This window comes from Oreochromis niloticus, linkage group LG9 (assembly GCF_001858045.2).
Source record: "Oreochromis niloticus isolate F11D_XX linkage group LG9, O_niloticus_UMD_NMBU, whole genome shotgun sequence".
Taxonomy (NCBI): Eukaryota; Metazoa; Chordata; class Actinopteri; order Cichliformes; family Cichlidae; genus Oreochromis; species Oreochromis niloticus.
In genome coordinates this window covers 8,644,834-8,672,272 of record NC_031974.2, presented here as the reverse complement: position 1 = coordinate 8,672,272, position 27,439 = coordinate 8,644,834, and the positions used below count along the sequence as shown (strand labels likewise).

General features: G+C 39.6%; 2 long non-coding RNA genes across 2 annotated transcripts; both read left to right on the top strand.

Moving 5' to 3' along the window:
• The first annotated feature begins 12,757 nt into the window (after nt 1-12,757).
• Nucleotides 12,758-25,166, top strand: LOC112847901 (uncharacterized). The gene is made up of 2 exons (XR_003221735.1): nt 12,758-12,796; nt 24,775-25,166. It is a non-coding gene; the product is annotated as an uncharacterized LOC112847901 (long non-coding RNA).
• Nucleotides 25,167-25,346: 180 nt separating this feature from the next.
• LOC112847893 (uncharacterized) lies at nt 25,347-27,207 on the top strand. Its single transcript, XR_003221726.1, has 2 exons — nt 25,347-25,623; nt 26,710-27,207. It is a non-coding gene; the product is annotated as an uncharacterized LOC112847893 (long non-coding RNA).
• The last annotated feature ends 232 nt before the right edge of the window (nt 27,208-27,439 follow it).

Below are 27,439 nucleotides of genomic sequence, written 5' to 3'. Positions count from 1 at the left end.
TCCTGGGTTCCACAGACTATCAGCTAAAAAGAATAAACATTAAATTGCTACACATTTTAAGATTACTTTAAAAATAAAATATATTTTTTATTACATTAAATGTAAAGAGTCAAATGGAAGTCTTTCTAAAGTTATTTCATGATATTTATATTATGAAAAGAAGATTTTTGACAATTTAAGTTTTTTTTACATTTTTAGATAAAATAAACGTGCAAAAAACAAACAACAAGAACACAAAACTGGCAAACCCAACGAAAACTGACCAAAATCAAACGAAAATACTCCCACACGACAGAACCTCTCCTCTGCCTCTCTGGCTCCATATCTCTCAATAGAACGATCTGTGGTTTGCTATCTCTCACCATCAGAACACTCCACAAATCCTGCGAATGATTCACTTCCTTAAAAAACAGTGTTGGCAAGTTATTTTGAAAAAGTAATTAATTATAGTTACTAGATACTTATTCAAATAAGTCAGTTAGTAACTGAGTTACAAGATTCTAAAAGTAATTAAATACTTGAAAAGTAACTATTGTGTTACTTTAAAAAAAACGTTTAAACCTCTGTATGGGCAGAAATCTGTGCCATCAGAAACTGAATTTGAATAAGTTAAATTTGAATTTGAATTACTCGGATTGAATCTGAATTGTAACTTGAATGAAAGCTTTTGAAAACTGAATTTGAATTAGTTTAATTTGAAATTGAATTTATGGTTTGAAAATGAATTGATTTGCTTTGAAACTGCATTTTATCCTTTAAAAATTCAGCTCTCGAATAATTTCAGATTCACTTCTCACCATTCAGTTTCAGTTCTACAATTCAATTTCAGTTCCAAAATTCAGTTTTTTGGGACTTACATCCGGTTCCGGTTCAAGCGCAGATTAATAGAACTACAGACTGATAGCGTTACTGACGGAATCTACAGCGTCTTGAGCTGAATTAAGACTTCAGAAGTCATTCGTCATGTCGAATGACCAGTGGATAAACTCTCAGGTTGGTAATAAATGTATTACATGTATAAGAACAAGCGTCATGTTAACAAATGATAGCCGTACAGTAACCTTTATGCTTATTGTAGCTGCTAGCTAAAAACGCTAATTTAGCCTAGTTTGCCCTGGATTCAGCTTTGACAAACAAATATGATCGACTGTTTCTAGTAGAATTCCAAAGTTGTCATCTTGTACCCTCTCAGAGCCCTGTATGCTTGCAGAGACCCCTAGAGTAGGGAAACATGCAAAACGCTGTCCAAACCTTTGTATTTTAGCTTTATTTATGTCTTACACAGCATCCCAACTCTTTAGCGAACTTAATAACTTTAGCTAAAGTGAATAGTTAGTCTTATTCATTAGTGCAGCGTTACTGGATCACCTCTGTTTGAAGTAATATAATATGATATACAACTATCACTGAAACAGCAAACTTTGTAAATAAACAACACTTCTCATTCTCTAAACGTTTGGCCACAGCTGTAGATTACACTATCAGTGCTTGTTCACTCTTGACAATAATTACATTTCTAAATTCTCTTTGTGCATTTACAGGTAAACAATATCTAATATTTTATCTAAATGACTGCTTTGTCTTTGAAAAGGTGAAGAGCCTGAGGCCGGTGACACTCCAGTTCTACTCTAAGTACATCCTTACGGTGGCTCACAGGACAAGGCGACATTCCTGTCCTGCCAGAAGAGAAGAGAAACTTCAGAGTCTTCATGAAGTTCAACCAAAACCTGTCATATGGAATATGACAGGGGTCTCAAACTCCATTCCTCGAAGGCCGGTGTCATGCAACTTTTCCATGCCCTCGAGGACTGGAGTTTGAGACCCCTGCCGTATGGTGTTTATGCAGTTTTCTACCCCACAGTTACAGCATGTCTGACTGCCTGTTCAGCATATGCAAAAATATATGATGAGTTTAAGCATGTGATGACAAAGGCCTTCCATTATGGTGTTTGTCATCACATGTCACAGACATCTGGATGATCATTTGGAATAAACAAAAAAAACAAAAAACTTGTTACTTCATCTTTTATCTTTATTATTATTTTTCTTATTTTACATTTTTCATTGTTAGGCATTGGGTTTATTTGTAGTAGTCCTTTCCAGCTTCTTTCCCTCTTCCATGTTACTGTGTCAGCTTGTCAGCATCTATTTGGGGTTGGGAGTGGAACAGGAAATAAGGAACAGAAAGTGCCATTTAAACCAGGAGAGGATCTTATATTTCAGAAGAAGGGATTAATTCAAAAGAAATGACCTCAATGCCATATTTTATTTAGGAACCCTAGAGAGCACTTTGCAAAATAACACATTCTTATAATTTCACCCTCAGATGAGCCAAGCTACGACTGTCAGGGAAGGTGATGTAGGTACAGAGCATGTGAGAGTGGTTAAGTTAATGTCTCTTGTCTAGATGAAGGCACAGGAGGGATCAATGGCAAGGCGTAGAGATTCAGTATCTTCAGTCTTCAGTGGATACTCCATTTCTGGCACAAAACACCTGTAAAAGATGGTCGATTCAGGAGGTGACCCGACAACTTCAGCCTGTCAAACATAGCAATGGAGCAGTATGTTTAAAAAAAAAAAAAATCTAATTAAGCACGCACTCAGTACCCTAAGAATTATTATGGTAGTTAAACACAGTGATAGTTGTATATCATATTATATTACTTCAAACAGAGGTGATCCAGTAAAGCTGCACTAATGAATAAGACTAACTATTCACTTTAGCTAAAGTTATTAAGTTCGCTAAAGAGTTGGGATGCTGTGTAAGACATAAATAAAGCTCAAATACAAAGGTTTGGACAGCGTTTTGCATGTTTCCTTACTGTAGGGGTCTCTGCAAGCATACAGGGCTCTGAGAGGGTACAAGATGACAACTTTGGAATTCTACTAGAAACAGTCGATCATATTTGTTTGTCAAAGCTGAATCCAGGGCAAACTAGGCTAAATTAGCGTTTTTAGCTAGCAGCTACAATAAGCATAAAGGTTACTGTACGGCTATCATTTGTTAACATGACGCTTGTTCTTATACATGTAATACATTTATTACCAACCTGAGAGTTTATCCGCTGGTCATTCGACATGACGAATGACTTCTGAAGTCTTAATTCAGCTCAAGACGATATAGATTCCCGTCAGTAACGCTATCAGTCTGTAGTTCTATTAATCTGCGCTTGAACCGGAACCGGATGTAAGTCCCAAAAAACTGAATTTTGGAACTGAAATTGAATTGTAGAACTGAAACTGAATGGTGAGAAGTGAATCTGAAATTATTCGAGAGCTGAATTTTTAAAGGATAAAATGCAGTTTCAAAGCAAATCAATTCATTTTCAAACCATAAATTCAATTTCAAATTAAACTAATTCAAATTCAGTTTTCAAAAGCTTTCATTCAAGTTACAATTCAGATTCAATCCGAGTAATTCAAATTCAAATTTAACTTATTCAAATTCAGTTTCTGATGGCACAAATTTATGCCCATACCTCTGGGCTCCAGGGGATAATTGGCCATTTTTAACTACTTATGCTTTTCCCTTTAAAAACGATTTACTTTGCCTTCTTTGGTATCATTCTTTTCAGCACAACCTCACGTCTGAATTTACAGTCATGTTTTCATTTTGACATACTGTACTAACACAATTGATCTAAAATCAGACAAAAATATAAAATCCGAATAGAAAAAGTTATACATTTTACTGTAACAACCACAAACATGTTTAATGAATCATATTTCATAATTTTAAATGCAAATATAAATTGACAATTTTAAAATTATATGCAAAACTTTTGCAAACAACAAAGTTATTTGCAGCCATTTACCTTTTTGGTTGAAGCTGTAGCGTCCAGATTACTTTCAGCTACTTCCGTGCAACTGATATAAGATGAGGTAAGCTGAACACAGCTTCAACTGTCTGTTTGTTGAAAAATAGTAACATGCCCGCACCGCATTTTCTTGTTAGTAACGGTAACGGCGTTGTAACGATAGAAATAGTAATTAGTCAGATTACTCATTACTGAAAAAAAGTAATGCCGTTAGCTGCTTATAAACCACTGAATCAGGTATGTTCTAAATGGGGGGCCGTGCCAAGATGGCAGAGTGAATAGACGCTCTCTACCGATTTCTGCACAGAAAGTTTGTGAGCAATGGTAAAACCTCAAATTTATGCTGCTAACACTAACAATTCACTAAACAAGGGAAGATACAACAATCATAAGGCAAGAAGCAGCAAAATGCAGAATCAGAAAGAAGCAAAAAGAGGACTGGAAAGTTCCAAGTCTAAGATAACGCCTGAGAATGCTAACGAGGAGAATGCTACGCCCAGCAACGTGCTAATGGATAGCTGCCATAACTACGCAGCTACTGTGGTAACACTCACGTTAGCCGAAGAGGAAATGAATGAGTTCCCACCTCTCCCTGTTACACCTCTTAAATCACCAGCTCTGAAGAAGTTGATGTAAACCAGATCATTTCCAGTTTATCGGCACTAATAAAGACCAGGTCTGATAACATCGAGAGCATGGTGAGAGAGAACTCGAACATGGTGAGAGATAATACGATAAAGATTGAGGGTCTCAAAAAGACGATTGATTTTGTGTGCGCGGAAATGAAAGGCATGAAGGAAGGCCGGGTGGACAACGGCCATCAGAGAATATCTGAGCTGGAAAGATATTCCAGGAGTCGGAATCTCAGACTACATTGAGTCAAGGAGACTGAGAAAGAAGACGTAAGGGGAAAGGTGATAGAGATATGCTGATCTGTTCTGGCAGAACAAAATCACAGGCTGCCTGATGCCATCGACACTGTACACCGACTCGGAGCCAAGCGCCAAAATAGCACCAGACCCAGAGGCATCGTTGTGCAGCTCACCTCCCGAGTCTACAGGGATGCAAAACATCCCCCTCCCTGCAGGACAATCACTACCTTTGTTCAATAATTAGACACAATAACAGTACTTTCATTACAGTAAATATATATATGGTTACAATAATAAAACTGAAAATGATAAATGAAATGAAATGGAACAAGTGCGCCAAGTGGCGGAGGGCTTTCACTTCGGTGGCCTCAGAATCTCATCTCTGCTTTTTGCGGATGATGTGGTTCTGTTGGCTTCATCAGGTGAAGGCCTCCAGCTCGCACTGGAGCGGTTCGCAGCCGAGTGTGAGGCAGCGGGAATGAGGATCAGCACCTCCAAATCTGAGGCCATGGTTCTCAGCCGGAAAAGGGTGGAGTGCCCACTCCGGGTCGGGGATGAGTTCCTGCCCCAAGTGGAGGAGTTCAAGTATCTCGGGGTCTTGTTCGCGAGTGATGGGAGAAGGGAGCCGGAGATCGACAGACGGATTGGTGCTGCGGCTGCAGTGATGCGGACGCTGCACCGGTCCGTCGTGGTGAAGAGGGAGCTGAGTGTAAAAGCGAAGCTCTCAATTTACCGGTCGATCTACGTCCCTACCCTCACCTATGGCCACGAGCTGTGGGTAGTGACCGAAAGAACGAGATCGCGGATACAAGCGGCAGAAATGAGCTTCCTCCGAAGGGTGGCTGGCCTCTCCCTTAGAGATAGGGTGAGAAGTTCGGCCATCCGGGAGGGGCTCAGAGTAGAGCCGCTGCTCCTCCACATCGAAAGGAGCCAGTTGAGGTGGTTCGGGCATCTGACAAGGATGCCTCCTGGGCGCCTCCTGGGTGAGGTGTTCCGGGCATGTCCCACCGGGAGGAGGCCCCGGGGCAGACCCAGGACACGCTGGAGAGATTATATCTCTCGGCTGGCCTGGGAACGCCTTGGTATTCCCCCGGATAAGCTGGAGGAGGTGGCTGGGGAGAGGGAGGTCTGGGCTTCTCTGCTTAGGCTGCTGCCCCCGCGACCCGGCCTCGGATAAAGCGGATGAAGATGGATGGATGGATGGATGGAACTTGACTCCTAGAAGAAAGAATTAATTTCTGTCTCAGATGGCACAGATGGTTTAACTGCAGAGTTTTATAAATCATTTTCTAATCTCCTGGCTCCGTTCTTACTGCAGGTTTTCATAGAAAGTATAGAGAATAACACCCTCCCTCCTACTCTTACTCAGGGTCTCATAACACTTATTCCAAAGCCAAACAAAGACTTCCTTCTTATTGATCATTGGAGACCCATCTGTCTGCTCAATAATGACTATGAGATTATGGCTTTAGTACTTGCTAACAGAATTAAAGAGTTCTTGGATACAATTATCGATGAGACACAATCAGGCTTTATGAGAAATAGACACATTTCTAATAACATTAGACTGGTTTTGGATCTACTTGATTACTCTGATTTGGTATCTGACAATAGCTTCATTCTCTTCCTGGATTTTTAAAAGGCTTTTGATACAATTGAACATCAATTTATTTTCCACTCTTTGGAAAAATTTGGCTTTGGAGAATTTTTCTGTAAAGCTGTTAAAACCTTGTACACGAATGGCAATAGCTCAATTAAAATGTTTAAGACTCCACCCCGAGATTTGACCTGTTATACAAGGAATCACCATAGCTGATAAGGAGCTCATCATCAGCCAGCTAGCTGATGACACCACACTCTTCTTGAAGAATGCAAATCAAATCCGTCCAGCCCTTAGTGTTATTAGTGATTTCTCTGAGGCATCTGGTTTATGTCTAAATCTAAAAAAATATGAATTACTAGCAATTAAAGGCTGCACTGCAAATGCTATCTGTAACATTTCTGTTAAACAAGAAGTCACATACCCAGGACTGTTAATATCCAAAGACCAAAAGTCAAGATGCTCGTCAAACTTCAATCCGCTTATACAAAAAACATGAAAAAAGTTCAACCAGTGGCTGCAAAGGGATTTATCTCTGACAGGTAGAGTGTTAATTACTAAAGCTGAAGGGATATCCTGACTGGCACATGCTGCTCTCTCCTTACATCTGGATAAGAAAATTAGTGAAGACATTGACCGCATGCTCTTTGATTTTATATGGAAAAACCATAACAACAGAGATATTTTATTTCAAAATAAAACACTTTTCCTGGAAACTTGGGTCCAAAATGGGATCCTATTGGTGGCTCAGCTGGTTAATAAAGAGGGAGTACTACTTACTTACAATGAATTCCTTACACTATATAATTTTCCCATCAGTGTTTGGGAATTCTCAGTGGTGCTTGGTGCCATACCCTCAGGTACTTTAATGTTATATAAAAACACTGACAGTTCAATATCTACCTCAGTCACTCTCCCTGATCCAGCTGAGTCAGCAGTGGGAAAAATCTGCTTTTCACAGGAACTTGGTAACAGCAATAAGAGAATATGTAGTTTATTCCAAGAAGATATCGTGTCTCTCCCATATATATAATATCTTACTGGAACCGACATGTTCCAGATATCACCTGGAAGACAGTCTGGATGATCCCATAAATATCTAATTGTAAACAAGGTGAAGGAAATCTCATATAAAATTCTTCATAAATGTTACCCAGCCAGTCACTATATGGTAACATTTAAAAGAGACACAAATACTAATTGAACTTTCTGTGGGGATCATCCAGAAACTGTGGCACATCTTTTTTGGTACTGTTCCTCTACACAGAGATTCTGGAAGGAATTTAGCAGTTTTGTTAATGTCCATGTTTTAAGGGAGTTTTCTTAATTATGGGAAAATGTTTTATTCTGTTTCTTTAAGTTCCCCAGGAAGAATGATAAATGGTTTTTTATAATACATTTCTTAATACGTTTAGCTAAATTTTCTCTCCATAAATGTAAGTTTATTAATAAAACACCATATTTCTGCGTTTTTATAAGGATATGGAATTGTACATATAATCAATATCAGACTCAACCAACAAAAAGGCTCTCAGAACAACATATATATGTTGATTTTTACGCGTACTCATAGGATAATTTTCTTTACCCCTGATTTTGTATGTTCATGTTCTGTTCTTTCTTAAACTTCATCTGTTTGTATGTTCTACACTCATTGTGTGTTCAATAAAGTTCAATTAAAAAAAAAAAGTACGTTCTAAATGAAGCTTCAGACGTCACTAATCATGTGACTCTGGCCAAACGAATCAAGCCTCGACACAGTGCTTCTGAAGCAGCGTGTTGATCTTTCTGACACACGCACCGGAGCGTCAGCTTCAAGCGGACCATCACTACCTCTCACATCTAAAGGTAAGTGCCAAGGTAACTTTGAACTGAGTTCAGTCAATCTGGAGTTTTTCGAAGTTTTCTGAATGAAGTTTTCTGTTGCTCTCTGTGAGAGAAGACCGTTAAAGGCGAGGCTCTCCAGAGTGTAGCAAAACAGGAAACCACAGCTGTGTGTGTGTAAGTGTGCAAACGAATAGATTAGAAGTGCAAGTGAGCCACGAGTATAGAAAGGTCAAGTTTCGTGAGTTGTTTTTCTCATCACTGATCACGCGCTCAACACTCTACACATACTTGCATCACACGCGCGCTCTCAAGCATCAGTATTGTACAATTCTGGGCGTCACGTGAGTTGCAGGTGTTACCATATAACGGAAATCTCCATTGTTCTGTAGCAGTGGTTCTCAAATGTTTCACAATGAGTTTCACCCTTACGAGCGACATCAAAGCGCAGTAGTATAGGCCTATTTAACACCACATACACATGAAGACGTTTCACCTCTCATCCGAGAAGCTTCTTCCGTTCTAAGGGTCAGATGGTGGAGAGTCCCAGATTTAAATGTATTTCAAGCTACTTAAAGAAGTCCAGACGCTTTTCTTTCCAAGCTCCTTAGACTATGATGACCTGGATGACTGAGAACCTTCATAGACACCACATATACATATTTGCCAACATTCAAAAGGGCACTCTGTGTGTGTGTGTGTGTGTGTGTGTGTGTGTGCGTGTGTGTGTGTGTGTGTGTGTGTGTGTGTGTTTGTTTGTTTGTTTGTTTGTACACGTGGCCCGGGTCCTTTGAAAGTCGGGTAGGCTGGAAGTGAGCGATTGTGAAGTTGGACGGTCTAGCCTTCAGAATTACGTCACAAGCTCTCTCAGTGGAGTGAAACTCTGCCGTCTGCTCCCTGCTATCTTAAATATAACTGGATGTTGGCATAAATTCTTGACCATCTCGCACTTTTGTTTAATCAGTTTTCTGTTTGATGTCTTTTCAGCTGTGTGAAAACCCCAGAGGAACCCTCCTGAGGGAATAATAATGTTTTATTTAATCTAATCTAATATCTTTGATCTTAGCCTAACCGATTTACTCAGGAACAAATAAAACACTGAAAAAATCCAAACAATAATATTTTTAAGTTGTCTAAGTGACTTATATATCATGTTTAACCTGAGTAGCAAACAATGAAGCCAGGAGTTCGCTGTTCTCGCCGGCTCAGATATTTGAAGTTTACACAGCTACATTCTGACCTGAAAATATTTCAAAAGTTTATTTTGCAACCCAGAAAGAGTAATAAGAAGAATATTAAAACTAAGTTGCTGCCGCCATTGTCAGAATTAGCTGGGCCACACTAGGAATTCTTTGATATGATTTTTCAATTTTGTTGTCTGGGTGGAAAATCGGGAGAAATTTGGGAGAATGGTGGTTCCAAGAGATTTTCGGGAGGGGCAATGAAATTCTGGATTCTCCCAGAAAAATTGGGAGGGTTGGCGTAGTCATGTTTTCCTCTTAGCCATTTTTGGGTTTTAGCTGTGGATTTTGGGTCATTGTCTTGTTGTAAGACCCATGACCTGCAACTGAGACCTATCTTTCTGACACTGGCCGGCACATTTCTCTCTAGAATCCGTTGATAGTCTTGAGATTTCATTGTACCCTGCACAGATTCAAGACACCCTGTGCCAGATGCAGCAAAGCAGCCCCAGAACATAACCGAGCCTCCCCCATGTTTCACAGTTGGGACAGTGTTCTTTTCTTGGTATGCTTCATTTTTCCATCTGTGAACATGGAGCTGATGTGCCTTGGCAAAAAGTTCAATTTTTGTGTCATCTGTCCACACAACATTCTCCCAGAAGCTTTGTGGCTTGTCAACACGTAGTTTGGCATTTTCCAGTCTGGATTTTTTGTGATATGTTTTTAACAGTGGTGTCCTTCTTGGTCGTCTGCCATGTAGCCCACTTTGGCTGAAACAACGACAGGTCGTGCGATCTGACACTGTTTCTTGAGCATGAACTTCAGCTTGGATCTCTTTAGAAGTCTTTCTGGGCTCTTTTGTTACCATTCGGATTATCCGTCTCTTTGATCTGTCATCAATTTCCACATCCAGGGAGGTTGGCTACAGTTCCATGGGTCTGAAACTTCTGAATAACATGTGCAACTGTAGTCACAGGAACATCTAGCTGCTTGGAGATGGTCTTATAGCCTTTAACTTTAACATGCTTGTCTATGATTTTCTTTCTGATCTCCTGAGACAACTCTTTGCTTTGCTTCCTCTGGTCCATGTTGAGTGTGGTACACACCATGTCACCAAACAACACCTGGAGTTTTATATATAGGCCCACTGACTTATTACAAGATTGTAGACACCTATGATGCTGATTAGTGGACACACCTTGGATTAACATGTCGCTTTGGTCATATTTTCTAGGGGTACCATCATTTTAGTCCAGACCTGTTTCATCCATTTATTATTTAAATAATGCAGTTGAAGCATGGTTGAAAAGCAATGTCTGACTTTCATTGGTTAAGATTTATAGAATTTTATTTATTATTACTTTTGTCAGATTAAAGTTATTTCTGTGACCATTGTGAGTTCTTCTTTCATTGACTGAAGGGTACCAACAATTTTGTCCACGTCTACGGCGCTACTCCCTCGGACCGAGAAACTTCTCTCTCTCTCTCGGGCCTGGGTGATGGTATTGCTCTTGAGCTCATGTAGAGCACACACTCCTTGCTAGGGACAGATGACGGCGGATTCCTCTTCACTCAAGTCTTCCTCCTACAGTTGGCTTCGCCAATTCACTGTTGCTGACTGCAAAGGATTACTACTCACTTGCAGAAACGGCCGTGACCACTGGCAATAAGGAAAGGCTGCTCTTTATAGAAGACTCATGCTTGGGGAGACGTTTTCTGGTCCACCCTCTCTCCCAGAAGAGCCCCGGGAACGCTTGTGTCGTCTTTGCACACCTCCACAATTACATATTGTTTAGTCTCACAAAAATTGAGATTTTCCGTGTACCACCAGAGAGAGACTAAGTACCACTAGTGGTATGTGTACCACAGTTTGAGAACCACTGTGCTAAACCATGCTGTGAAACTCCTGGGGACCACTCCTTAAGGGTGAGATTAAAAGTATATGTGTATGACTGAGGGACTGCCCCTCAGATCTGCTCTGGGAGAAACATAGGAATGTAGAAGAGGTGAAGGGAGTGTATGTTTTTAAAAAAACAAAAAAACAAACAGCATGTTGGCGGTAGGGGTGCAACAATACTCGTATCGATATTGAACCGTTCGATACAGTGCTTTCGTTTCGGAACGCATATGTATCGAACAATATAAAATTTTATGTAATGTTTTATCAACTTTTCTTCCGACAATGCTGTCTGTGTTGAGCGCTCAGTGGATCTGCGTTCAACTACTCCGCCTAGGTTGCACTGTCGAGTGCAGATCCACTGAGCGCAGCGCAAGCTAGCAAGACAGAAGCTAAGCTCGTTGCAACATGGCAACTGCCTCAACGCTACCCGAAATTTAACCTCCCCCACCCTCATTCAGATCTGGCGTTTGGAACTGTCTTGATTTTCATGTGAAGCATGACCCTGATGGTAAGCGTGTCATGGACGAAAGTAAAACAGTATGTCGGATGTGGCACGCAATGCTCAATTGGTGGGAACTAGTGCGTTAGTGCAGTTAGCTTGTTAATGTTTTGACGCCGTCCAGCCCCACGCACAGGGCGATCCGCGGTAACTCGTTAACGGAGATTTGCGGCATTATGGCGTTAATGTCATTTTAACGAGATTAACGCTGACAGCACTAGTGGGAACACAACGAATATGACTGCGCATTTACGCCGACATCATCCTAGTGCAAGGACAAGTGGAAGCAGACAAAAACAACAAACACGCATGCCACAAACTTTACAGAGTCATTTAGACACGCGTTAGCACATGATTCTCCTTATGGGGACGTGATATGTTTAATATGCTGCTGAGAATATAGCCCAGAAGAAGCATATAGTATAGCTTTTATTTTGGAAAGAGCCATTTCTCTGTAATAAACTCTCTTTTCCAAAGATGAGTGATTTCTCTATCAGATAGATTTATTTATTTTTTGTTGTTTCAGCAACATTAAATTTAAAAACTGTACTTTTGAGTTTTTAATAAATGACAAATTAAAAAGGAATGAACATTTTTGTCTCTATAAAAATATTGAACTGTGACACCAAAGTATCGAACCGAACTGAACTGTGAATTTTGTGTATCGTTGCACCCCTAGTTGGAGGTAAAAGTGCTACAATGAAAAACATTTCAAGAAAATGTAAAAGAAATGTATTCCAGGATAAAACACAGCTGTTGTTGTCTTATCGGTACAAATCGTTGTGTCGGCCCACTGGGCCTTAGATTCTAATAACAGGCCTCAGTCTCTCCTGCTACTGGTCTGCCATACTGCTAAATTTGGTATCGGTGCTCAAACCTTTTGTGTCTGTTTGCCCACCTCGGGAAGCAAAAATTTGTTGTTTTTTGTTGTCAGATGAACATATGAGACTCTTCAGTGCAGTGTGGAGCCTAACAAAGATCTGTTTTGTGTCCCAGCTGATCAGCAGGAGGAGAAGAGTCTGACGGAGCAGCAGAGGAACATTTTCAGCCATCTGGACTCAGCTCAGCCACTACAGAGAAAACAATGAACTCAACACAGAAGGTGACAGACAGAGCAGGGCGATATGACCAAAAATATTTATCACGATATACATTTGAAAATTTGCGATAACGATATAGCTGACGATATAATTGACACTAGACAAAATACTTTACAACTACGTAACTTTATTAGTGCAAAAAAAAAAAAACCCCCAATGTATTTTCACCTAAAGAAGCTGTTTTTTATGGAACGTCAGGACTGCCATAATGAATTACTTAAATACACCATTAAATAATTAATTAAATGTGGCAATAATTAATTAAAATGGGAATTAATTAATTAAATACATAGTTATGACACATGTAATTAATTAATTATTGACACATTTAATTAATTATTTGTGTATTTCACATTTTAATTAATTATTGACACATTTAATTAATTATTTCATGATATATTTATTTATTTCATTTTGGCAGTCCTGGCGCCTGGCTCTCATCATGAATTAATTTTATCTGTCAGCCTCACCCATCAAACTCAGTGGGCGGGGTTAACGCTGATCGACTCAAAACCATTGCTTTGGCCTGGTGGCCATTGTTTTTAGCCCACAACAACCGGCAGAACTGAACTTTGAAAAACCCTGTTTGTGTGTCACCAAATACAGTTTTAATATTTTTTTAGCCGAGAATGTAGTGGTTTAATCTTCATATGTCTGATCGGTTTGTCAAGATACAGCCTCTTTGCAAAAGTGCTTCGATGATTTCGGAGATGTCTGCCCAGTCTCACGGCAAAGCGTGGGATAGACCCGCTCGCCTCGCAAGCAATCGAGCTGTTGTTACCGCTGACAAAGCGCAGGCCCCGGTACACAGCTGTAATAACCCCCGCTGACACTGACTTCTTTTACTGAGGTTATATTTATCGGGGTTTTATTTCCTGATGTTCTTATGTGTTCTACGTGTTTCAGTCGCCAATTCAGAATTATAACTAACATTAAAAACATGTTTAAGGAGGAGAGAGAGCAAATAAATTCGATTAACAGCTGATCTTTGGGTTTCTGTTCAGTAATCAGCGTGACCTGCGTATAAACGCATAAAAGAGAAAACGTTGGTGTTTCCGTCATGTAGTAACTGCTGGCTTTAACTGTACAAAGGTTGTTCGACACTATGAAACACATACAGACTTCATGATGTTCGGCTAATATTTTTATTGTGAATATTAATCATGAGGGTGACCTGTACACCACGGAGCAAGATCAGCATCTCTCCACGATATCTTCAGATCTCTGAGTTAACACAGAGTTTCCCAGCTGACTATCTAACTGTCATCTACGAATATGTCACGGGTCATATCAATATGACTTTACAGAAAAGCATCCTTAATACTGCCAACTATTCCAGAGACGTGAAAATCTACAGCATAAAGAACACAAAAATATAGCAGTCTAACGCAACACTGTAACAGAGATGAACCGTCAGTTTGTCGCAGATCAAAGTGGAATGAAAGTGATTGGTTGAACAGGTGTTCGTGATCTGTGTTTTCTGCATTTTCATCAGTGTAAGAGACTCAGCAGCAGATTAGACTAACAGTTATACATTTAATAAATTACCAAATGAATCCACGATCGAACCTGTTCCGACAATTTGAGTTTGTATTCCCTCAGCTGCAGACTCGCTGCTGTTTAAATGTTTGAGAGGAAGATTAGATATAAAGCAAACATCAAACATAGACTCAGTCTGCGTTCACATTTGATATGAGGCCAGCACGTACAGTGGCTGTGTCCTGTTTTAAGATCATACATGTAAAATTGTTGTCTGACCTCCGTCGATCCAGCCGCTCAGAGTCCGTGGTTACCATGGTTACTGCATAAGCAGCTATAATGTAAACATTACGCAGCATGGGTGTTTATGTTTTTCATTGCAAAAGAACTGTCTGAATGGTTAACTGACGTTAACTTGGATAAATTATAGTTAAGGAGTATCACAGATAACACCCATGTGAGCTGCTGAAATCAGTAGGCTATTACTGAAATACACGTGCTATATCATAAACTACGATATAAATAGGGAGGTCCTATTAACATGTTTAGTTTTAAAGGACACCTTCCTGCCTTTAGTCTCATTCATGAGCAGTATTAGTTTTCTTCTAACATCCAGAAGTCTGCACGATGTGTTTCATAGTTTGTAACAAACCTTTGACAGTTAAACATAACATGACCGAAAAAGCAAAAAAAAAAAAAAAAGAGAGAGGGAGAGAGAGAGAGAGAAATCACACAAATTATATGTTAAGCTCATTTATTTTTAGTTAAGTAAACTCTAAAAATTCTAACATAGCTGGTGCTTAGAATACAGTTAAATAACTATTAAAAACAGATGATGTAATATTTCTGTCCAGGTTGCAGTCTTCATCTTGAACATGCTGTTGCAAACTCTGCTCCTCTCGGTGGAAATGCGCCTTCTCTTTCCTCTTTGTATAAAAACATTTTAAAAGTCAGTTTAATCTCAAAATTCACTGTTAAATCCGAAACACACCAGATAAAGAAAAGCGAATAGTTCAGTCTAACACGTGTGCCAGTGAACCATTAAACGTCTGTAAAACTCTGCAGTTATGAAACATAACTTTAATTTGAGCCAAACCGATTTGCTCAGTTGTAAATAAAACAGCGAAGTAAACGTGACCCGACAGACAAAACCTGAGTGAATTAAGTCCAGCGTTTAACCACTGAGAGCTAAAACTCAGGTGAGGTTTCAAAGCTGTGTGCAGGTGATTGGACATCAGCTGCCGATAAAGTGGGTTCGCCTATAAAGTCCTCTGTTGGGAAACAAGCTCCAGCAGCTCTGCGCTCGGGAAAAATACTATATTTACTTATGTTGTGCAGAAAAATGCGCTGACATTGCGTTATATCAAGCACCGGCTGCCCAGTTAAACTGTGACTATCACCAGGTAACGTGGGCGTGTTTCTTGAATTAGCAGCAGGTGTTAAACAGCTGACAGGTGAGGAGGACGCATGCAGGTAAACTGAGGGCCTGCTGAGCTAATCGCTGGTGTCCTGAGAAACATGTCAGCTCGTTCTTTATGTTACAGAAGCACAGAGACACAAGACCAGGCGGAAAGAGACGATCGTTCGGTGAAAATGCGAATCTGCGAATGCAACATGTGGAACACGGAGAGTGGAATATGTAAACAAACCGGTTGACGTAACCCCCTCGGTGCACTCTGCATGCTGACTGTTAGCAGAGCTACTGAAATCTCTGAAAACATCTGAGCACTTTTGCAAACATGTTCTATGTTGACAACCTGACCAGACATGTGAAGATTACGGCGCGACATTCGCGGCTAAAACACTGTTAAAAGTGTAGTTGGTGACAGAAAAACGGGGTATTTTAAAACTACACCACCACCATTGCTGCCTGTGATTTGAAACGCATTCTGGGATACCTGGCTGCCTCAAGTCTACAGAAGCAATCGATTATCTAGGATCGACCTGTTTTGACTTACATTGCACGGCAACCAATCAAATGTTAGAGAAGCTGCATGGGCAGCGTTAACCCCGCCCCGTGAGTTTGATGGGTGAGGCTGACAGATAAAATTAATTCATGATGAGAGCCAGGCGCCAGGACTGCCAAAATGAAATAAATAAATATATCATTAAATAATTAATTAAATGTGTCAATAATTAATTAATTAAATGTGTCAATAATTAATTAAAATATGAAATACATAAATAATTAATTAAATGTGTCAATAATTAATTAATTACATGTGTCATAACTATTTATTTAATTAATTAATTCCCATTTTAATTAATTATTGCCACATTTAATTAATTATTTAATGGTGTATTTAAGTAATTCATTATGGCAGTCCTGGCGTTCCATAGTTTTTATGTGTATTAAAGTTATATAAAAATATTAACAGTGCAAATGCAAATTCCTCAGAGCAAATGTTGGCCAATTTCCACTGGAAATGCCTTTTGGTTAAACTCTCAGCAAGCAATTTGCATTTGCACTGTTAAACAGTGTCGACCAATCAAAAAATGATACGGCAACATGTGGTATTTGGTTGTTGGGAAGAGAGAGAGTAAGTGAGCGAAAAAGAGAGAGAGTTTTGATGCGTGAGAGATTTGTGACGTTTCTCCTGTTTGGAGTCTCAAGTTAGTGTGTTGTCTTGTGTAGTTAGTGTGTAGTGTAGTCGTTTTGTTTTGTGTGTCAGTTCTACCTTTTGGTAACAACAAAAGGTAACAATCTTGCCGCCGTCGTTTAGCCGCTCCGGTTCCGTGTACCAGGACCCTCCGTCCTTTCGCCTGCCGGGACCGGGACGGCTCCTGGATCTGGTCGGTCCAGCTGCCTGCGGTCTCCGTTTTCGAGCGCGGAGCCGACCCTGCTGCTGGCGCTGCTGACGACTAGCTGTGGCGTTCGTGGGTGCGCGCGGGAGACAGCGAGGAGGCCGCGTACGGAATCAAGGTTCAGAGGATGGCCCTCTGCTCGGATGAGGCTTTTCAGGAACTATTACAAAGAATCCACGACATGGAAATGAAAATCCGACGCCTTGAGGAGAACGCCAAAAGTAATAAAAATCTGCCGGTGGCCTACGGCAAGCAACCACCGGGCGGATCAATACCATCAGCACAGAGTGGGACCCCTCCAAGCGGAGGGCGTTTGTCGGGAGGAACTCCCCATTCATCAGACCTCTGGCCCCCACTTAAACGGGAGACTCCAAAAAAGACAAAGGAACATCGAAAGACACCCCAACAAGAAACAACTTCGATTATTCCCCTAAAAAATAGATTTGCGCCTCTTAGCTCATCACCGTCCAGTCTGCAAAGACTGTCAGCTGCAGAGCGAGGTCACCGGAATGTAAATAAAGATAAAACAAGCCGCACAAAATGGGCAAAGAGAACAGAGAACAGCAAGCAAGGGAGAGCACTTGCTATTATTCATGACGGATCAATCAAAGGAATTGAACAGCTATGCATCAACACTAGTGTGTTTAATTGTCCACAAATGACAGTAAAAGAAATTTCTGAGAGGATTCCATCAATTATTGAGAATAACCCAGAGCTAGAAAATGTTGTCGTCCATGTTGGAACTGCTGACATCCTTTTGAAAAAATCCGAAATTTTAAAGAAAGACTTTTTGGATTTACTTCAGAACTTTGACAACCACAAGGTACAACTCCACGTATCTGGACTGATTCCAGCAACGCCCTACGATGAAGAATATAGCAGAATGAAATCGTTCAGCAGGTTTGCTAAGACTGTCTGTGCTGAAAGGTCAATTCGATATCTAAATAATTTTAAGATTTTTTGTGGAAGGAAGCACCTGTTTACAAGAAATGAACGTAACATCAATAAGAAAGGTCAGAGGCTTTATCTTCTGAACTTGTTGTCTCATGTGAACTCACCGCCCTGTTCTCAAATCGAGATAAAGACATCAGTATCAGCCGAGACACAAAGCGGACGCCAACCAGCTGTATCACACAGAGACCACGACGTACTTGCACCTTTCAGTGATAAGCCTGCCAGAGACGTATCAGCCGACCCAAGAACAACGGCACCCGACAACTTTCGAAAGAAAAACAGAGTTTCAGCAACGCTGTGCAGAAACACATCAGTGGTCATAGCTCAAACAGCTGAGTTTCCATGCCAGCCCCCAACAACCTCACTTCCAGCAGAGATTACAGAGACTCCAGCTAAATATGAAGGTTCAACTCCGTGCAGAAACTCACCAGCTGATGCCCGTACACCTTCATCATCATCCTCATCAGTGATCATTTCACCATTTAAGTCGTTTCCCGATTCCCTTCAAACCCAAATAAACAGAGGAATTCGTCTGACACCAAAAGTGGGACCACGCCCACCTACTAATTATAAACAATATGGCTCTCCGATCCAACTAACTGAGCCTGATATCTGATACCGACCGGACGCCGTTACCAGACTGCATCATTCCCACCAAAATGTATCCGGTCACTCTCATTCATATACTGAAAGCAAAATACCAGTTATTATAAGCAACAGATCCTTACACACTAAAAGTACTTATAATCGAACAGTACAGAATTTGAACATAATACTGTGCAAAAATAATCTCTCAATCACTGAAAGGAATATTAAAGCTGCTGCACTAAATATTAGATCTCTATCCGGGAAGTCTCTCCTAATCAATGATTACATCATTACACATGATATACATGTTCTCCTTCTTTCAGAAACTTGGCTAGATGGAAATTCAGAACAAGCTGTATTAATAGAGACTTGCCCAGCTGATTATCACTTCGTTAGTGAGATCAGAAAAAAACAAAAGAGGTGGTGGTCTTGCTGTAATCTTTCACCAATCACTAAACTTTAAAAAGGTATCTCTAGGTGAATTCAGCACCTTTGAATATTTAGCTACTGAAATAAATGAACCAAACAAAGTCTTATTTCTAAACATATATAGACCACCAAAATCAAAATCTAATACAAACTTTTTTAATGATTTCAATGACCTTTGCTCTGCAATATGTTTAGACTATGACCAGATAGCAATTGTGGGAGATTTTAACATTCATACAGACAAGCTTCAAGATAGCGGAACAAAAGCATTAAATAATGTCCTCCACAGCTTTGATCTAATCCAGCACATTAGTGAGCCAACGCATAATCTAGGACACACTCTGGATTTACTTATTAGCAAAGATTTAAATAACTCGAACATTGCTGTTACTGATGTTGCATTATCTGATCATTTCTGCATTTCATTTGATAGCAATATCTTAGCCAATTTGCCTAATCAAAGTAAGTTCACTGTTAAAAAACGCTTTCTTAAAGAAAACTCAGCTGAATATTTTAATCTGATGTACACTTCTACCTTATTTAAATCACCAACATCCACCAACACACATTCAGTAAACAAACTGACAGATGATTTTCTATCCAAAATCTTAGACATGATGGATAAGATTGCACCACTCAAGGTTAAAACTGTCTCTAGTAAAAAGAAATCTCCATGGAGAAGTGATCCACTGGTATGTAATGAAAAAAGAGAGTGCCGGCGTGCTGAGAGAAAATGGCGGAAAACTCGACTCCAGGTTCACTGCGAGATATATAAAGAGAGGCTGAATAAGTATCAACTAGCCCTGAAGGGTGCAAGGGAGTCATTTTTCTCTGAGATTATTCACAGAAACAACAATAATGCTAGGACATTATTTGCTACAGTGGAGAGATTAACTTCTCCCCCAGTGGCAATAGCACCTGAACTAAGCTCCATCAGGGCCTGCAATGAATTTGCCAACTTCTTTACTAAAAAGATATTGGAAATCAGAAGGTCAATCGGCACATTAGTTTCAACTCCAATCCCGACGTTAAGCCCAATTAGCACTTATGCAGAGAAAATGACTCACTTTCAAACAATAAATCAATCAAGCCTCGATAAAATTATTAAGAATCTCAGCTCTGCCACCTGCTGCTTGGATATATTACCGACAGGTTTTCTTAAAAAGGTCCTCCCAGCGATCAGGGAGGATCTGATCCAAATAGTTAACGCATCCATCCTATCAGGTGTCTTTCCCAAAGCCTTAAAAACAGCAGTTATCAAGCCAATATTAAAGAAAAAGAATCTAGACAGTACATTAATGCAAAACTACAGACCAATCTCTAATCTTCCATTTATCGGTAAAGTTATTGAAAAAGCTGTTTTCCAGCAGTTAAACAGCTTCCTCACAAAGAACAACCGTTTTGATATTTATCAGTCTGGTTTTCGTAAGCACCACAGCACCGAGACAGCCCTTGTCAAAGTGTTTAATGACATCCGTATAAATACTGACCGTGGGAAATCCACAGTATTGGTACTACTGGACCTTAGTGCGGCGTTCGACACCGTTGATCATGATATATTACTGGAACGTCTAGAGAGCTGGGCCGGACTCTCTGGTACAGCACTCAACTGGTTTAAGTCCTACCTTAAGAACAGGAACTTCTATGTGTCAATTAGCCAATTTTCATCACAAAATATAGAAATCACATGCGGGGTCCCCCAGGGTTCTATCCTAGGGCCCCTCTTATTTAGCATTTACATGCTCCCGTTAAGACAGATTATAACCACCTATAATATTAACTACCACAATTATGCAGACGATACTCAACTTTATATTTCTATGTCACCAGGTGATGTTGAACCTATCCAAACCCTTAATAAATGCTTTGAGCAAATTAACAACTGGATGTCTCATAATTTCCTTCAACTAAACAATAACAAAACTGAAGTACTTATCTTTGGACCCAAAAAAGATCGATTAAATATCAGTAATCAGCTCAAACTGGTCCAACTAGAAACTACCGACCAGGCCAGAAATTTAGGTGTAATAATGGACTCAGACCTGAACCTCCAGGGCCACATAAAAGCTATAACAAAGTCAGCATTCTACCACCTGAGGAACATTTCCAGGATTAAAGGACTGATGACACAAGGAGACCTAGAGAAACTCATCCATGCATTTATCTCTAGCCGCCTTGATTACTGTAATAGTATCATGACAGGTTTACCAAAAAAATCAATCAGACAACTGCAGCTGATCCAGAACGCTGCTGCTCGTGTTCTTACTAGAACTAAGAAAATAGAGCACATTACCCCAGTTCTAAAGTCATTACACTGGCTACCTGTAGCTCAGAGAATAGACTTTAAAGTGCTTTTATTAGTTTATAAATCCTTGAATGGGTTAGCACCAGAGTACATTAGGGATCTGCTATCATGGTACAAACCCTCTAGATCACTTAGGTCCTCCAGCTCTTTTTTACTGACCGTCCCTAGAACCAGAACTAAACATGGAGAAGCAGCTTTTAGTTCCTACGCTCCTCATATCTGGAATACAATACCGGGAGAATACAAAGCTGCAGAAACGTTGAACTCTTTTAAGTCTAAAATTAAAACTTACTTATTTAGACTTGCTTATGAGTAACTGATCCTATTATGGCTCTCTACTTGTTTGTTTTAATATCTTCATATAAATTATTGTCTTGATTATTGTTTTATTGTAAATGCTTTCTTGTAAATGTTTATTGTATTTTACTCTTATAGTGTTTTATGTTTTGTGTTCTCTTTTAATCATGTAAAGCACCTTGAATTGCCTTGTGCTGAAAGTGTGCTATACAAATAAAATTGCCTTGCCTTGCCTTACTAGTGAACGTCACAGTTGCTGCAAAAAAGCCACCAAAGGCAGATTGCAGTGTAAACGCTGAGTGACACACCTGCTGTCAGACCTGCAGGATTGATCCCTGCGCTGTTCTCATCTGTTGTAGTGGACACAAACTATTTTTTGGAGTTGTATAAATAATTTGTGTGCCTTCTTATTTGATGCAGAACACCTGATTGCTCTGTAAATAGTTTTGAATGGTTATATAAAAAAACGTCTGAGCCTTGGCTGCATTTTTAGGTAAATAGTACCATATAACTTTGTTGTTTGCAAAAGTTGTTCATATTTTTTTTTTTAAATGTACAATTTCTATTTGCATTTCAAGTTATGAAAATGATTCCTTAAACATGCTTGTGGTTTTTACAGTGAAAAATATCACTTTCTACTCGTATTTTAAATTTTGTCTGAATTTAGATAAATTGTGCTGACACATTATGTCAAAATGAGTAAATAACAGATTGGCAAGATAAACAGTTTTTAAAGGCGAAATATAGAGGCCAAATCAAAAGTAGTCAAAAACGGCCAATTATATCCTGGACTACAGAGGGTTAGCGGCTAAAAGCAAAGTTGTCACCAAGTACTGTTTATATTTGTGTGTATTGCTGCAGCTTTTTTGAGTATTAATTTTGTGCCTTTGGGTGAAATAATGGTAATATGAGTGATCCATATGGTCACACAGAATAGCCACTTGTTTCTGTGCTACCAAAGTTCCCTGGCTTTCATTCAAAATGTGTTTATCGCCACCTACACATTAAACTACTTAAACAGTCAGTGCTGTTCTCCATGCCTGTCTGACTTGATGTTATTAGCACAAACACTTTAAAGGTGATCATTTAGGACTTCGGCAATAATACAGACAACAATGTAGTTAGCAACAAAACAGTTTTTATTGGGAAATAACTTAAAAAACAAACAAACATCTGTCTCCTATTTTTTGTCACACAGGAAAGAAGCATCAATATCTGATGAGAAGACTTATTTCTTTATTTTTTTTTTTTTCAACGGGAGAAGAATATCTCTAACAAATTGATATATTCACATTTCCATCCATCCATCCATTCACTGCCGCTTATCCTTTTCAGGGTGGCGGGGGGCGCTGGAGCCTATCCCAGCTTTCATAGGGCGAGAGGCGGGGTACACCCTGAACAGGTCGCCAGTCTGTCGCAGGGCTAACACACAGGGACAGACAACCATTCACACTCACATTCACTCGCACATTCACACTTAGTGGCAATTTGGATTTTCCAATTAACCTATCCCCACAAGCTTCATGTCTTTGGACGGTGGGAGGAAGCCGGAGTACCCGGAGGGAACCCACGCAAACACGGGGAGAACATGCAAACTCCACATTTTTAAGTGAAATGTGCATTTTGAGTTTATACACTATGTATATAAGGTGACCGTTTCCTTTTGCAGTATTTTTGTGTGGTCCTAACAAAACAACATGTCCTAACAAAAGGGGAGCAAAGGAGTCTTTTCATATAGTCTTACTGAGGTGATGCAAATTGAAACATGCATTCTTTTTTTTCTTTTTTTTGGCAGGGGGGGGGTGCTGGAAAATCTTAAAAAGGGACCTTGAAAGTGCTTAAAAGGTGCTTGAATTTGACCCTGAAAAAAGCGTACGAACCCTGGTAAAAATAACATGATTTTAAATGTATCGAAATCCAAATCTAAGTTAATTAGAAGCAGATTAGTCAACAGCCGGCAACTGAGTCTTTCCATAGCCAGTGTTCGAACACGTCACCCAGATTAAACTACTCGGCGTTACCATAAATCACCACCTTTCATGGTCTCAGCACATCAACTCTGTTATTAAGAAAATGGGACGAGGCATAGCTATGGCTATGAAATGCTCTTTCTGTATTACTTCTTCAATTATGAAAGATGTCATTAATGCACTAGTAATGTCTCATCTGGAGTTTTGTTCAATCATTTGGTCAGCAGCTAATAAGACAGATCTTAACAGACTTTAGTTAGTCCAGAGTAAGATGTCCAGATTAGTGTTAAGATGTTTATATTATACTAATATTGATAAAATGCATTATCAACTTTCTTGGCTTCCTGTACAGGCTAAAATATTCTATGGCTTACTTGTAGTTATAAAGAAAACAATACTGTTAAACACACCACATTTATTTCTGCTCAGCTGCAGTATCCAGATGAAATACATAATCATATTACACAGTTTTCAACAAACTGCAATTTAGTAAATGCTCAAGTTAAAAGTAACTTTTTGTAAAACTGTTATATTTAGAGCAACTTTTAAGTGGAATAAATTGCCTTAGAAAATTAGAGAATTAGCAACTATTCAAAACTTCAATGAACACTTAAAAGCCGATTTATAGAGCTTTTAGTTGTTTTGTTTGTTATTGTAAGAGAATATTTGTTTTTGAAATTTGTGTAATGTGCCTCAATGTTATTGATATTGTTATTATATTATTATTATTGATTGCTCATATTTTAACAATTGTGAAACTTTTCCTTTTGAATAAAGAAATAAACAAAAATAATTCATGACTGTTTAAACACTAAAATCATGCCCATCCCTCCTGATTGTACACACGCACACACTTTTATATTATTTTATAATTTATATTATTTTGTTGTTTCCTATTACATATTTCTATCATTTTTGTAGATTTATATATAATCATTTACTGATAAGAAATCCTATGTTTGTTTATTTGTTTATAGGTTGGATGTAATGTGTTAGAACTACCAGCAGGTGGGGATAAGAGACCTTTAAGGTGTTTGGTGCCACACTCCACCTTCAGGTTTAAAACTAGTGTTAATGGAGGGAGTTTGAAGGTTCAGTTTGTTCCATGACTGCATTTCACTCACTGCCTCTGTTTGTATCTCTGTCACTGCAGGACCAACATGGAGCGAGAAGTCAGCGCTCTCAGGAGGCCGACAAACCTCACAGAAGAAAGAGAGAGAAAACATACACCTGTGACGAGTGTGGAAAGGGTTTTACTGGGAAGGATAAACTAAAACAGCATCAGGTCATCCACACTGGAGAGAGACCGTTCAGCTGTGACTTGTGTGGAAAGTCTTTTTCCTGGAAGCGTTCCCTAAAATCACACCAACTCATCCACAGTGGAGTTAAAGCGTACAGCTGTGATCAGTGTGGCAGAGCTTTTACTCACAGTAGCAGCTTACAGAAGCATCTAGTTACCCACTCTGGAATTAAGGCATACAGCTGTGACGAGTGTGGAAAGGATTTTACTAGGAAGAATTCACTAGAACAGCATCAGGTCATCCACACTGGAGAGAGACCGTTCAGCTGTGACTTGTGTGGAAAGTCTTTTTCCTGGAAGGGTTACCTAAAACAACACCAACTCATCCACAGTGGAGTTAAAGCGTACAGCTGTGATCAGTGTGGCAGAGCTTTTACTCACAGTAGCCACTTACAGAGGCATCTAGTTACCCACTCTGGAATTAAGGCATACAGCTGTGACGAGTGTGGAAAAACTTTCAGTCAGAGAGGAACCCGAAATACACACCTACGCATTCACACCAGACATGATGTGTACTGCTGTGAACAGTGTGGCAAATACTTTGCTACAGACGCACAGTTACAACGACACATGTTTACCCACACTGAGAGACAACCTTATAAATGTGACCTGTGTGAGAAGACTTTTAAATCTCCACATCACCTGAGACGACACCAACAGATCCACACCAGAAAGAGACTCTACAAGTGCAGTTACTGTGAGGTTTGTATTTATATTGTTATCTTGTCATTTTAGCCTGACTGTTTGGAACAACTCTGCTCATTAAACTGTGTTAGCATGTTAGCAATTCTACTTTATGGAAAAGCAGCTCTTAGGCTACGTTCACACTGCAGGTCTTAATGCTCAATTCTGTTTTTTCGATCAAATCCGATTTTTTTTTGTCTGCTTGTTCACACTACAAATAAAATGCGACAGCAAACGCGCTCTAGTGTGAATGCTCAAAGCATCCTGCATGCGCAAAAGAAGACGTCACACACAACTCGCTCTGTTTAGACCCAGAGCAAACAATTATGTTTGACTGATGGCCCTTAATATAAAGACTTCGGACTTTACGTTTCCCAATTTTTGCTTTAAGTTATTTTGTTGTTTACATAATAATGTAAATAACCTAATAATGATCCTTACTGCTGTTTTAGAGGAGCGGTGCTTCAAAGGATAGTTGCAGATTTCTGTCAGAATCTGCAGATTATACAGTACAAATAAAATGTTCACGTTTCTCCAACATTGTCTTCCCAACAGTTTCACTCACATCTACACTGGATGGCCAGGAAGCGTTCGCGATGTCGTCTCGGGCGCTTCTCCGGCGCTGATAATTGGCGTCTGTCTTGTGTCAGTGACGTAAAAGACGGATTTAATGTGACTTGACCGTTCAAACAGCAGTCGCTTTCTAAAACATCGGATATGTATTGGATTCAGTATCACATACAAAAGTGACCCAGATCGGATTTGAAAATATCGGATTTCGTTCACACTGTCATACCATGATCATGATACTAAAGTCATCTCACTATGGTAATGTAAATATAATATGGCCAATATTATAGATATTATATTAATCACTCAGAACGTAGCTCTGAGCGATTATTCAGATTTTCATGTCAGTTATGATTTTAGTATTACTGTAGTATTATGGTGGTAGTATTGTAGTTATTGCAGCGCAGTAAACTGAGTGTGTTAACTGAAACAGTAAAATGTAATTGGACGTTTGCAGAGATTCTTTATTTCAGGCGACGTTCACGATAAAAGTGTTGAAGGACTGACTTACACTGTCTTTGTGTCTTTGTTTAGAAGCAGAGCGACACAGATGGATCCAGTTCTCAACCCTGTCATCACTGTGGTGGTGGGAAAGACTTTCGTTGTGACCTTTGTGGAAAAACTTTCAGTTGGCAAGTTACCCTAAAAAGACATCAACGTAAACACACTGGAGACAAACTGAAATACTGCAAAGAATGTGGGAGAAGCTTCACCACATCAACTGAGGTAAAACGACATGAACTGATTCACAGTGGGGTTAAAAAGCACCTCTGTGATCAGTGTGGGTCATCCTTCACTACTGCAGGTGAGCTTAAAAGACACAAACGAGTCCACACAGGAGAGAAACCATACAAGTGCAGACACTGTGACAAAAGCTTCTCATGTTCAAGTAGTCGTAACATTCATGAACGTGCACACATGGAAGGAAACTACAGCTGTGACCAGTGTGACAAGAGCTTCAGGAATCTCAGTTCATACTCCAAACACAAACGATCCCACGTTACTAATAAACTGTTTCACTGTTACCAATGTGCCCAAACATTCACCTCATTGTCTGCTCTGTGCAAACATCAGCGTGATCACTCAGGGCTGAAATCACTCCCATCACTGGATCACAGTGAATCTGAAGAGACAGAAAGATTCTCTGGTTTCAGTGTCAGACTTAAAAAGCTTGAGATCAGGCTCCACAGAGTTCAGATAGAATCATTTAAACTTGTGTTGAACTGAACTGGTTGCTGGGCTGAACTTCTACATAATACAGATT